Here is a 15,199-nt window from a genome sequence, read left to right as displayed (position 1 = left end):
GAATATAAAGAAGCATAAGAGAGATTATTTTCATTGTTAGTTTTTCCACCAAAATGTTCCTGTCACATCATAGGACACATTTACGGTTTATTTGTCAACTACCTAGTTGCAGTACGTTTTTAAGCTGCCAGGGAATCTTTTGCAGTAAATGTTAAACAATCTTTGACGCCATTTGAATTGAACCCACCTAAAGATAAGTCCGTAAAGTAACTTGCGATTTCGTTTTGAACACACAGTGATAGAAGTTACAGATTGCATCTTTAAATGTCCAGTTTATAAAATTTAGAGGCATCTAGGGGTGGGGTTGTGAATTGCAACCAACAGCTCACTCCAACCCTCCCTTTTGAAGCACTATGGTGGTACACAGAACCAGATGTCGTCAGTTTTTTTGCTTCTTTGCTGAAAGAGATAACGTATTTATGAAACGCGCTCTGTAGAGCAGTTTTTCCTTTCAGGGCTACTGTAGAAACAACATGACGAATTCCATGTAAGGGGCACCGTATATAGATAGAAAGAGCTCATTCTAAGGTAATAAAAACATAACGGTTCATTATGTAAGGTCTTTATACAGTCACTATGTTTGTAAGAAGGGCAGTTTAGAGGGTTCTCTAACTAACCTGCAACATCGTCTTGTACACATGCTGATATATATAGAGCATTTGATACCGAGACTCGGCTTAATAACATTAATGTTGTAAATCAGAACAGATCCCCAGCACACGGGCCCAGAGCAAAGAACTATTATGGGCGAATTAAACTTAATCCATAGGTGGATTTTGGCTTTGATCTCCAAAGTGTTTGGCTCCATTGTCTCCGATTTTAAACAGAGTATCTCGCGGGCTCGCTCGGCCCGGCTGGCCGTGGTAACTGCGGAGTGCTCGGGCCCTTTCATCTGTGCCTAAGCCCTCTTCCGGAACCGTCACGAGCTGAGGTGCTAGAAGGGGTAACCATAGTGACAGGCGGTAATTGGCCTGAGTGTGAGAGCGTTGGCACAGCTGTCGCTGTATTTGAAGTATTTACTCTAAACCACTGAGGCTTCCCACGTGAAATGGAGGATATCAAATGCTGCACTTCTTATAATGGACGAAACGTATAAATCGCAGGCTTTCCGGTGTCATGTTCTTTAACATATTCCCAGCTTATTTTAGGAAAAGTCACTATTGTGGATCGCGTGTTTAGTTCAGGTCAGAGCACATTGGAGTGGTTTAGATGCTTGGGATACTTTTGAGCTTCGTCCGGTATAACTCGCACATAGCGCTGTCAGACGTGATCGTGAACCATGAAGTCTAAAAATAGTTACACAACAGAAAACGAAATCACATTTGAAGTTTACCATAGCAACAAAAGGATGTTCATGCAATGTTGTTAGCTAAAAAACTAAAAAAGATTTAGGATGATGTTGGCTGACTCTGCTAGGGGCTGGAAAATACAAATTGGGTTGTGTGAGATGAACTTAGACGGACAGGCTTTTAACATTTTAAAAAGTGTTTGCAACGTTTCAGCCTTCTGAAAGTCAGTGTAGCTGGCGCACTGCCTGTAAGGCTGTTTCATAGATTGGCTTGTCATCGGTGGACCCTAATAACTGAAATGTGTGGACCCCAGAACCGGGCTGTGTTCACTTCAAGCTCCCTGATGCCTTCGTTAACACGTCCTAGACAGCGTACAGCGTGCCCATGTTCCTGACTCAGCCGGCTGGGGTGAATTTAAAGCTCGGAGAGGCTCTCTGTAGCATCCTTAGAAATGCAAAGCTCAGAATTCAAAGTAGATAAGAGCAAATATATCCCATGAAGCATTGCACACAACTAAGCAAATATCAACATCTAATTTTAAGTAAATGCTATTGTCTTTTAAGTGAAGTAGTGAAGAAAGATCATCTCATGATTTGGAGTATTATTAGAAAGCCTTTGATCCAAGTCAAATAAGCCTCTAGGATCCTTTCAGTGTTTTTGCATATTAGGCCTGTCGCTGTGTGCTTTTCTAAATGACCTCATTATAACGTCTCTGTCTTGGTAGGATTCCACAGATTCTAATGAGCCTCTTTTGAGTTTTAAGGAAGTTTTACAGCGGCAGAATAAATTTTATTTTCAAAGTCTTTTACAAATCATTTAGATCTTTAACTAATGCACTGCAAGTCATGACACATTGAAAAGTTTAGAAACATTTCTTACTTGAACTTTTCTTCTTGTGTAAATATACACAAATTTTTGGTGGAATATTTAAAGATTTTAGGGGAAGTTTTGCTACGGTCACAGTGATTTATTTTTTTACCAGGGCTTTAATTCGCAATATCAGATTTTCACTACAAGATTATCATGGCCAAAAGAAATAATGACGTTCATAATGATATTTATTGATATAACAATAAGCAAAGAAATGTATGATTTTTTTTCTCTTTGTAGTAAAGCAGCGAATTTGTATTAATTGTGGCATTTAAAGCAACATTTTTAATCTCTGTTGAAGGATTTATTTTATTATATTGTGTAGTATTAACACAATATCAATACCATTGTTTTTCAATATCACGATTGTTGTCAAGTCCGGTATATTGTGACATCACAAATCTTTACTATTAAAAGAACAATGCAAAGTCAAGTAAAATGGCTTTGCATTGCTCTTTGTCTACATAATCAGAAGCTAAAGTAATTTTGGGGGTTTTTAAATCGTTTCTAACCATGGAACGAAAATTCTACAAATGTACGGTTTCACTTTTTTTCTGTTAGCATAAGATGATATTGACTATTCGCCGTCCACGACCACGTTCATTTGATAATTTATGTAATGAACTTGCCCTTTGGAAAAGAAACACGTGGCACGATTATACAGAAACCGATGCGTATCTGTGATGTTAGATTTGGCTGGAGTGGATCTGCGGTTTATCCAGCTGTACACACACTAGGGACCCAAAGCCAAGCTGGCAGCCACTCGTGCTTCTCGGTGGATCTGTGATAGATGGAGAGCAGAATATCTGGGCCTCTTCTGTATCAGCAAAGGGCTTAATTGAGAATAAGAACCCTCCCCAGGAGACGCGGGACCGTATCGTAGCAGCTGCTCCTCGCCGAGCGGCTCGCCGCTTTTGAGGATCGGCCTAATGTACTCGTGCAAAATGGCAGCCAGGATGAGCGGGAGCGAATCAGCTCTGTCTTCTGTAAGAAGCCTGTGTTTTCACTTCCTGTGTCTGTGCTCACCCTTCTTTTCGCTGGTTCCCCTCAATGGTTTTCTAGCTGTCATCAAAGCTCATATTCGATTCAATTTCCAAATACAGGGATAAATAGGCCAGCGAGATGGCTGAAAAATTTGTTGACGACTCCATGCCTGACATTTTCGATTTCAGTCTGGCAGAGTTTGAAAGCTGGAAAGCACCACTGAGAGCCCAGATGCCTCTAGCGACTTTGCAGCCAGTATTGGCGCTCATGCCCCTCAGGTTGTGTTGAAGAAGCACGCTAGCAAAAAAACTATAAGTTGACAATTTTTTGCCCTATTTTATATGTTTTACTTTAAATGTAGCACTGTATCGTTTTCCTTACCTCAGGGAAGAGCTGTCATCTTGAGATGATATGACCACCGATTTGACAGATTTGAGTCTTGCGACTCAAAGTTTGATGCAAGACCTCCAAGGATTTTGGGCGAGTTTATATATAACCAGAAAGAACTGATTATAAACGTTTTTTGTTTTCTTTCATGCTGTGATGTTTGTTTAATTTGATCATTTTGATATGTATATTTTAAGTGCAGCGTCGCGTGTAGTCTAGTTGCTTTTTGTGTGCATGTGAATGGCATTAGTTAGAGTCTAGTTTTATGTTGCAATATAAGAACATTGTTCTGAGTTCAAATGCTAATTTCATGCTTACACAGATCTGTAATAAGGAATGACATATAATAAAACGTTGTATTTCGTATGCCATGAAAATCGTAGGTGATACCACTTGAAATGAACGCACCTAAAAAGTACTTTTGTGCCACATGACGTCATCGTTTTTGTAGTTTACGGAGAAATCATTACCGTATGTACCTATATGTCCAACACACATAAGTGCTTCTTACAGGAACTTAATTTTCCGGCACTAAATTGTAACCATTGAGGGTTCATTCCTACACTCCGAACTTCATTTTTGTGCTTTTTTGTGTTGTTTTCAAATTTACTTTTGGTTCTACACTACTGTACCTGTGAAAGCCAATACATTTTCCTAGGCGTCACCTTCAGGTCAGCGTTCATTTTGTTGTGTTGTCTTTGGTCCTTCGTCTTTGTTGTCCGACAATTCTGCCTTCATCTTTTCCTCTAGGGAGAGTTATGATGAAAGCCGTGCCTTTGTAAAGTGTGTGTGTCTAGCGTGGAAGAGATTGACTGGTGTAAGAGAGACACTGATGAGTAAGATTGAGCGATCCCAAGGCTTCTAACTTAATGTTGATTGAATGACAGGCGGGGTACGATGGCGCACACTGAGGTGTGAGCGTGCGCATGCTTTTAGCCCACAGGTTACACAACCTGTAATTATTTTCATCACGCAAGTTTGGAGTCGTGCGAGAAGCTCAAAAAATTGGTAGAAAAAGGGGGAACTCGCTGCTTGATGGATGACAACATTGTTTATGCCTGCTGCTGCTGAGTTAGATGCAATTCAATCAGGCAGGGAGATACATATATTTTATTGCAATTATGCAAAATAACAATGTCACCCCGAGCCTCCTGGCTCTCATATTCCACAGTCTTGATTTCGGTTATTACGTATGCGGTCCTCGGTAAACGTCGCTCTGCTTTAAACGAGTCTAGCCTTCAAGGAACAGTTCACCCAAAAATTACATTTCTGTCATTGTTTAGTCATCCTCATGTTGTTTGGAACCCAGATTTTTTTCACAGGGTATCAAGGGCTAGTGACCACAGCCTGCCAAGGGAGAATGTCTTATAAAGCCATACAATCGCTTTGTGTGAGGGTTTTGTGCCAGAAATATCAATCTTGGTTTAAATGCCATAAAGGTCAGCAAAGTCAATGCTGCCAACTATGTTGAACGGAAACTAGCTCGAGGCAGTTTGGAAAAAAAGTCGCTAAATGTCGCTAGATGATATATGCAAATGAGCAAATATGTTCATGTTTATATGTCAAAGCATATTTTAAAAAACATTGTTTTACATTTTAAACGAATGAGCAAGTCACTAGATTAATGGCTAAGCGCTTTAAAAAAAAGTCGCTAAAGGTGTTTGAAAAGTCCAACAAATAAGTTGGCGACGGACTAAAAGAAAAATTCGGTTATAGTTTTTACATATAATATCTTGTGTTGTCAACACACATGCTGGTGAAAAATGACTCCAGTTTAATTTCCTTAATACGGCATGATAAGGAACAATAAGCTTTTGCGTTTAATGACATTAGGCAGCCATCGCTGAGCTGTAATTAAATGGATTGAGACGAGTGATTAGCCAGGTTTGTTGAAACTATAAAACGTAATTGGGAATTTATGCTAATGTGAGAATCCCAAGGTTGCGTCTTGATCCTCGGGTGCCCTGGCCGGAGATGGCGATCCAGGGCACTCAAAAAAACAAAACAATTGAGAGTACAAACTTACTCAAGACCGTGTCGGTGTGCCTTTATCAAAATCACAGGTACTGTATGTTAAGAGCGTTTTAATTATCTTCATTTGCATTGAAGTTTTTTATCTCCAAAGAAGGCCAGAAATGGGCACCGAGCAAATGTAATACCTTCGAACCAGGGTTAGATTCACTGTTCAAGATAAAAAGTTAATTTATGAAGAACGCTTCATTTTAGTGATTAGAAACATAGTATATTATGAACCGTTTAAAAGTTCAAGTCAACATAAAAGAACGTTGGCAACCCATTACCGTAATATTATGTATTTTTGAGTAAAAGACGGTTTAATAAAATATACTGCAGGACTTGTTTCAATCTGTCAGGATTGGATTGGATGGTGAAAAGTTGTCAATGGCTGGGATGGATAGAGAGGGTAGAACATTTAACTTGCGAGGAAGATGAAGAAAATCTGCTTAATTTGAGTCATTTAGTGAAAGTGAGAAAATATTAGTTTAATCGCATACAGAATAAAAGTTGTGTTTATAGTAATACGTGTCTGTGCACTGTGCATATACATTTACATACAAATACATGTATAGGGCCTATATATAAGAAACATTTTTAAATATAAAAATGAATCAATGTTTATATAAATTGAATGATATATAAATATATACATGCAAAATGTCCCATAAACATGTATGTGTACGTGTTTATAAATACTAAATTAATATCCACAGTGCACAGACATATACAGTATTATGTTAACACAAAACTTTTATTCTGGAAGCGATTAATCCTCATTATTTGTTGGACAGCCATGGATTGATGCCTATAAAATTAGGTTATAGCTGTGCTTAGGTTATATGCTGTGGTTGTCCATTATTAGGCTCCTAAACCTTATCCACACTTTAACCTGAACCCCCATATGAAAACTTTTTACATTCAAATAAATTGCTATGTTTACTACTTTAATAAATTACTACGATTATTTGCAACAAAGGGAGGTTTTGCATGAATTTGTCAGGTTTTGTTCTCTTTTGGGTGCCAATTTGTCCCTGAGATATACTTTAGTGGGAACATACACACAAAATGCCTTTAAGGATTGTCTGTCTTAGTGACAGACCCTGTCCTGCTTGCATGATGCTGCATGCGTTGCCCACCCACCTACACACACACGTGCACACACAAACACACACACACACTCTCAGATAAATGAGAGGCAGTCTCTGACTGCGGGATTTCTCACTCAGTGACACAGCGGCTATTTCTCATTTCTCTCAGTGTGCTCCGGAGGCAACTGTGTGTGTGTGTGCAGGGCAAAGCCATAAGTCTTGTTTATTTTGCTGGCTGTTGATTTGTTGGAGCGTTTCTGTATGCGCCATTGTTGTGCTGAAATATTTAGAAATTATAAAAATCTGTCAGAATTGAAGTATGAATACTTCATGCCATGCCAGCTGGTGTGTTTACAAGCGATCAATAAAAGCGACCGATAGCTATACGAAACGATACAATATTTTTCACAGCTGGATCTCTGATCGTTAATTCATCTCTCCCATTGGGTAATCTAGTCATGCTAGCCAAATGAGACGCTGTTACACATGCTCACACCCTCGTTGGTTACAGTTGAGCGACGGATCATAACTCTACATAATCACGCCGTGTCCCTAACAGGCGTTTTCTAAACCCTGCCCCGAATCTAAATGCCCATTAGGATGAAATATTTGTAACGGTGGTGGCGATTTATAAAAATTGAAGTCTGTTAGTTTGTCTTGAAGGCAGGTTTCAGGGCACCGCTGGTTTCACAGCTGTTTACAAAGCGGGCGACATGCACACTAAACCTGTAGCCGTGTTGTTGTGGAAATGCACGTGTTTGGTCCAGGAGGGTTGAGTTTTTCTGCCTCTATTTTTCACTTTTCGTTTTCAGCGTGTCTGACTAATAGAGTCAAGAATCCTCAAATAAGATAAATAAGATCTGTTGACAGAGCAATGAGACGTAACCGCAGCCTTTCAAAGATTTTATGATTCATTCCCTGAATCATCTTTAAAAACAAACAAACCGATAAAAAATAGCATTCATATAATAAGTGCTCTGCAGATTTTGTAAAGAGTTTGTCATTTCCCACTGGGCAAACAAGAGTTTATGTCTAAAACTGATAATAGCTCGTAATGTGGCTGACGTTAAGAAAACTACAATTTAAGAAAAGTGTGCGTCAACTCAAAACTTAATATGCCTCAAGCTATTTATTGATGACATTTTACATTTCTGCTTGCAACGTAATAACTGTTAATTCTCATTCACAATTGATCTGACTAGTACATGAACTAAATACATGAACTCAAGGCTACTCATGTTCAATTGAAACATCCTGTCAGGTTAGATCAGACAGAGAGACCAACAGACCGTCAAACTTGTCCGTCATACTGTTTAACAGAGGTTTCAAGATGGCCAGAGTCACAGGGTTGTGTTTGAAACAAGACAGACACACTCGGATTAACATTTTGTGTAACATTCTGTCCACTATAAAGACTAAATTTGGTTGGTTTTTCAACCTGAGCCTGCATTTTTTAACCCACAATTCTTTGCGTGCAATTCACTGGTTTGGGAAAAGACAAATGAGCACCGATGAAGCAGTTGAAAGAGGTTAATTCATAATATTAATACTGTATGTTTTCAACGTATTCATTTCTACTGAGAATACGTGGAGCAATGTAGTGTAGTGTAAATATTGATTTAGTTAATGCAAAAGCTCTTGAATTTGTTGTGCCTCATTGATGGTTTGTTGCCCTTCTTAAACCAGTTTCAGACACAACGATTCACAATTATTTATTGGTTATACCTGAATGCTTTAATTTTAAACATTTTGTTTTCTTTGTGCATTATATAAAGAAAAAAATCAAGAGACCATTTCAAAATGTACTATTTCTAGGTGTGCGTTTAGGCAAAATTATCACGATGACAAAAATTATGATAAAAGGAACCATTTATAAAATCTTTCTCCCAAATTTCAAATGAAAACATGGTTTCTATGTGAAAAGGAAAGCTGCAGAAACGGGTCAAAATAACAGAAGATATGCTCTGTATTTTTTCAGACCTCAATTGCTGCAAAGAAAATAAGTTAATATTCACTTAACCAATACAGCATCAGTAATATTTCTACATGTGTTTTTTACGTGATATCCTTTTAATCACAGTTTCCATGTGTCTTGTCATGATGTCAGTCTTTCACATTGCCGTTGGATGACTTTGTCACTCCGTTGGTTTGGTTTTGTCGAAATTCAACTTCAATGGCCACAATGCATCTAGAAATGCAGAAAATTTTAAATTGCCTCTGAAATCTTCTGCAGCTGTACAGTATGTCAGAAACTTGAGTTTGTAAAGCAAGCAGATTACAGTAATATTTTCTTTAGTAACTCTGATTTCTATGACCTCATTGTTTCTCACCTCCGAGACCCTGTCATTTGGTCACAGGTGATTTTCTTCATCTCAAACTGGCGAGTTCATGAGACATCAGTGTGTGGCCTGCCTTAACCGCGCCAGAGCTCGCAGGCGCGATCAATTCCGTCCTCAGACTTGTAATATAGATAAAGAGCCCATCAGTGTGTAGGCATTAGTATTGTTTACACACTGAGTCACGGCCTAACGCATCCTGCATTCCATCCTAGCTGTAACAGCGGCGAACGAGTGCGGGGAAAATGACCAACGCTGACTCTTCTGAGCTATGAGGGGACTCGACTTGAAGTGCCTTTAGGGGCCCAATAAGAAATGTGTACAGAGATCGCGCCAAGAAACATCGCCCGTGGCTCGAGACGTGATGCGGGTGTCTAATACCATTGATGGGACTTACAATAACAATTCGGTACAAGTCAAAACAACATTAGGAGGGTTTGATGGCTGCGTGTTCTGAATGGCCCCTTACGCTCACGGGGGGATTACATGACATAAAACGAACTACTGCGGTTATGACTTTCCACTTTCCTCTATTTGATTTTATGATCTCTGGTGCTGGTAGATAAATGACTGTGTTTCATTCAAATGAAGCATTTGCTGAGTTATTGGAATGGAAGGGGAATATAAGAGAGGAGACTACGGGAAACAGCTAGAGAGAGAGAGAGAGAGGGAGAGAGAGAGAGACTGGGTGAGCAGAAGGATCAGAGAAAGGGCTTGTTAGATGAGTCCTCCTCTGTACACTGAAGGTTTTCCTCCCTCTCTCTCTCTCTCTCTCTCTCTCTCTCTCTCTCTCTCTCTCTCTCTCTCTCTCTATCCTCTTGGTCCTTTCATTGCGTGGGGTGCTAGTCAAATCGCAGATCAAAGCCGCATTCAGTGCATGTCAGAGTAGATCATTTGCACTTCCATGAAATCTTCCATCAGAAACACAGCTAAACCTCCGCATTCATTAATACCCAAATTCAGCAAAGACAATGCCGGCGCCGAAATGGATATCTGGATCATTTGAAGCAAAAGCAAGGCCTCTTTTGCTCCAATAGACTCCATTTAACCTGAAACAATGCTTATTTTGTATTAATTTATTCATTTATAGAATCCCTTCCTGCTAACGTGGAAGCATGTTCTCGATTATTAGGAGAAGTGCGGATACATTAGCCCGAGGCAAAAGCTTCTTCATGTTGGATGTTTATTATCGCGGGGGGAAGATTTCCAGTGGAGCTGCTCTCTGTTGAAAGAAAAGCTTTATAGCTGTGTGAATCAGAAACTGAATAAAAAAGATTTCAGCGAATGTGCTCATTATCCTCAGGAGGTCAAGATCAATTTTATATTAGGCTATAATAGATATTTGATGTGTTTGAACTAGCTGCTTGTCGTGTCAGGTTCATGTGTTGTAAGATACATTTACACATTACGTCACGCAACCAAAAATCTGGAAATTGTTTCTGTAATGCTTGTTGCTTTGCTGTAACGTTCAATTTGTTCCTTTTTATGACGACGTGTAATATTAAGAGTTCCATTGAGTAGATTAATGTGGTAGAGATGGAAGATTGCTTTCTGAAAAGGCATGAGAGGTGTTCCTGTCTGACTCGACACTTGTGTGAATTATGTGCACTGGCATGGCTCCATAAATGTATCTGTTGAACATCTGTCGAAGGCGAATAGCTGTTGAAGGAAATTCTGGGATGTAGTCCGAAGGCAAAGAACCACACACGCACACTGGCCCTCTTTCAAGAGTTTGTGCTTCAAACCAATTTTCCCCTCTTAGCCGCCGAAAACACGACAGACAATCCATCCGCAGTCACCCATCCGTCTCTCAGCGTGACACAATGTCATTGCTTTTATAGGGGAACCGCGTTAATATTTGTAGCACTTTGGCCGAGTGACATAAGTGAAATGTGCTCGCGTTCAGCGCTCTATGCCGTGTGGTAACAGGCATATTGACCTTGGCCAGGCTGGTGGTGCCCGCTGAGAGCGTGGCGCTCTTCCCATGTTGTCGCAGGGTGGTGTTGGCGGAGAGCACGCTAGACACAACACCACAATACGCGTGACTCAGCACTGGCAAGCCGAGTGCGCCTATAGCTACTATTTTTTTGTTAATAAGTGTGGAAAGGACAGACGTTTTAAAGCACATGTGTTTAACGTTCTCCTGGGATTGTATCGAAATCAACAACTTTGAACGCAAGGGAAACGTCACAGGGAAGTCTGACAGGTTTTTCGAGCGAAAAGTGGGTCGTGGCAAACGTCTAAACGCAATTTGAAAACAAATTGGCTTTTCTAAGAATGTTACCGTTTTTCCCGTAATTGACATTTGAAGTTCCACAGTCCAGTCCTTTCAGACAAGCGGCGTAATTGCTAGACAGCTGCTTTTGAACCATTTGGTCTTTTAATGAGAGAGCTGTTTTGATCGGACCCTCGCGCGCTGCGGCAAAGTAATGACTTCGAAACCGTACGGGGGAACAAACGGCAAGAAAGAAATCCAGGAGTTGTAGGATGCTGCCTCGCTTCCAAAGAAACCGAACACTCACGTGTCTGTAAGATTCTCTCTTTTCATTCAACGTTTTGGTTTGCCTTTCGCAATAAAGCTGGACGATTCTCGTAAATTAGGCTTATTTCGCGTTTTTATGATCCTAGCAATGTGTATTGTGTTTTTTCAATGACAGTGTGTTATTGAATATTATGGTATAATACAACTGATTGATGAGCGTAATTAAACATATTATGATTTAATTACCTCCAAAAATATTGGTTGTCTTTGAGAAAACACGTCCCCCTTTAGTGTATTTATTCGTTTAAACGGAAATGCATTGCAGTTTTGTCACGTCTCGAAGTCGTTTTTCATTTTGTGTTAAATGGTATCTATTCCGACATAGTTTGAGTGGCGTGTTTGCGTTCGTGGCTTTAAGGATCTGTCTCTCTGATTGTCAGCTTTGTACTTGTGTGCCCTCGTGTTCTGTTGTGTTGCAGATGGAAAAGATACAGTGCAGGTGCATAGATGGGAGTTCTCACGGGAACTCTGAGACGAGCGCTTTAAGATTAAACCCGAAGTCGACCGAGCATCCTTAAGTAAATGGCCTATACAAATTTATTTACGTTGCAAGACGTTTTACCCTCTGGAAATCCAGTGGCTCTTCAGCTGTCCTTATTTCTTGTCTTCAAATATAAAAGCTTGCGCTTTACGTGAAGGCCCGTCCTGCTTTCCTTTCTTGTGCATTTTAACTTTGCCTAATGCAATGCCCTGGTTCCCCTTCCCCTATGAAACAAACTGTAATTAAATGATCAACAGATGATTCGTAGAATGCTCCGCCGCTTGCCAACTGATAGCGGGCAGGACTGCCAAACCAAATCTCTCAAAAGCGCAATTCAGCGGGGATCCCGATGGTGCTTGTTGCTCCTCTCAGCTTTTCTTTCTCCATATGTTTTTTTTAGACACGGGGTAAAGCGCTCCCCTCCCGCTCACATGGAGGCTTTCAGGCTACAACCAGGTGTGCAGCTATTGCTTTTATTGAAACGCCTCTATTAGGCTTCCGCTGTGTGATAGCTGGATGAATATTATATTTCATAGCCAAAACGTTTTTGGGATTAGTTGGTATTAGAGATTACTGACTATGTATATCTGTATTTATTCTTCATATAGCCTACAGTATCCATAGTTTAACCTTGATATTTGGATGATAATACAAAAAGTAGTCTATTTGTCCAAAAACATGGTCACTGTATTTTTACTATAGTAAATGCAAATGTACATGTATGTATTCAGTATATATGTATCTACAATTTAAATTTTTCCTAATCTTCTGATATGTGTGAGCCCCAGATGTTTTGTCTGTATAGCCATCCAGAAACTCTTTTTAGCATTCACATCAATCCAGTCATACGTGAATAAGTCATTTTACGACAGACAGTCATTTAAATTAGCGTCTGAGGAATACACAGGAGACGAGAGATGAAGACTATTATGCGAAATGCTAATCTAGCATGTTAAATCTTTGCGTTTGAGACGGAGGAAAACAGTGGCGCTGGATGTTCTGGCTGGGGAGCTGCGGCTGATCTGCGAACAGTTTTTATGGCTTGGCTCCCAAAGCGCACATCTGTTTGAATACTGACCCGGTACTAGTGGTCTCTTTGCACACACACTGAATGGGAAATTACACTTAATGCTGTTCGCTTTGCCCCTCAGCTGTTTTTGAAGCAAGATTAAAAGCCTCTCTCTCTCTCTCTCTCTCTCTCTCTCTCTCAAGTCGGGGTAATTCTGAAGCAGTCAGTCTGACAGACCTCTACTGCGGCTTACAGGTGAATAAGAACAGGAGGCTGCAAACTGCTTGAAATACCTGCTTTAACATCAAACATCTTGCAAATTGGGCTACTTAAACAATCATTGACTTAAATGTCCTGCATTTGTAATCTACCCGATTAAGCTCTATGGGAATGTTACACATCACATTTAAAGGGATAGTTCATCCCCAAAATGATTTTCTTTTATCATTTTTTTCATGCTTATGACATTTTTTCATGCTCAATGTGGCATTGAGACTAGGCTTTTGTAAGGACGCAGCAATCAATGCAAATGGGCCACGACTGTTTTGGCACCATCGTCTCATTAATAGGCTTGTTAATCGTTAATTGTTCAAATATCTTGCAGGGAAAACTTTTTTAAATGCAAGACAGCCTCTCTGCCCAGGGCCGCCTCACGCCGGCTTCATGATAGGCATGTATTGAATGAGAAATTGATGATTGGAAAACATGTGGACCCTTCTATTGGAAGTGTCCAATTAAAATAAAATTTGATGCAACAATGGCCCGATGAGAGCGACTCTGTGTGAAAGCCCAGCTCCTTATACCGCGTGTCAGAGTTAATATCGGACCGCGAGACTCAAAGGCCCGCTCGATAATAGCTCAGTATAGTTGGTTTATCTGCTTTGAAAACCGTTCTGACTGGTGAATGAGACAAACTAATCACTTTAAAAGCCTCCCCGGTTGCTCATTGGTTTCAAATCACTCTCAAATATTACAGTCCCATAATGAATTTGGCTTGATTTGAGTCGATAAATAAACAGGCTTGTTTTCAGGTTCTAACAAGCAGGAAAGGGCCTCAAGGCCTAATTTTGAAGTTGGTGGAGGGTTTGTAAAGGCTGACGGGGAATATTCTTCTCATCACAGATGGCTTCACTTGGGACGGTATAACATATTTACACTGATAAAGCTGGAGAAAAGGAAAACTGTTAATGCAAAACAAAACAGGGGTGTGCCAAATAGCAAGGCTACAGTCCAGTCAGACTCTCGGGTAACTACTCTGCCAACGCTTGGGGGGTCTGCTGTTTGAAATATGCTATTTACTCAAATAAATTGTGAAAATGACTACACTGTGCAACAGTTGTGGAAATGGTATCTCAGCCTAATAACTCATCATTTGTTTATTTTAAGAAAATGCACAGTCACGCTTGTCTATTACCCAGGTTGCTCGTGCATGGGAGTGTGCTTGAAAGAGAAGGACTTCTAGCACCCCTCACGGGACCACCGCCATCGTACTTCACAACCTCCGTTAACACATCGAGCGGTATAGTTTGTGTGACAGACATATAGACAGATACCTAGACAGTGCAGGCCACTGACAGCCCATAGTTTATTCTCACGGTAAATAACCGCCCGGTTGAGAGACCATTAGCTAGTTTGTGTTTTTCCCCTTCTTGTCTGCTTCCCACAACTTTTTGATGTTTTTCAAATGTCAGGATGAGGACGGGCTGCCAGACCATTTGTTAACAGTTTCATATATATTTCCCTACGAGGCAATTTTCTGCAATGATATTCTCATCCTGACAATAGCGAGAGAAAAGGGAGAGGAAAGAGCTATTATTGCCTCGCTCCGTTGACTCAATCACGGCCCTGCTGAACAGCTCGCCATCTTGTCATTACTGTCTCTTTATTTATTTTTGACTCAATTACACTCTCACAGTGCCGTACCACTTATATCTGTTCCGAAAAACACACACACATTTATCGCTTGATTGAATTAAATATGATATTACTAAAGCACAACCTGCAATATTACTGAAGAGGGACGTGTTCGCGAGAATCGCTTTCTTAACGCCCCGGCCTGCTTCTCTTAAGGAATTTTATTCGGTCATTTGCATTCGTTAAAGGCCTTCCCTATCAGGCCGCCTTAGGTCGGCCATTATTTTCTGCACAATAATAGAAACGTATATCGAGGCGGGGGAGTTTGGCATCGGATCGGGGT

General features: G+C 40.3%; 1 protein-coding gene across 15 annotated transcripts in view; it reads left to right on the top strand.

Moving 5' to 3' along the window:
- msi2b (musashi RNA-binding protein 2b) overlaps nt 1-15,199 on the top strand; it is a 213,085-nt gene that overhangs the window by 82,803 nt on the left and 115,083 nt on the right. The gene's annotated exons all lie outside the window — the stretch shown is intronic.

This window comes from Barbatula barbatula, assembly GCF_947034865.1.
Source record: "Barbatula barbatula genome assembly, chromosome: 19".
Lineage (NCBI taxonomy): Eukaryota > Metazoa > Chordata > Actinopteri > Cypriniformes > Nemacheilidae > Barbatula > Barbatula barbatula.
Note: the sequence above shows the minus strand (reverse complement) of the source record. Positions and strands in the feature narration are given on the sequence as shown.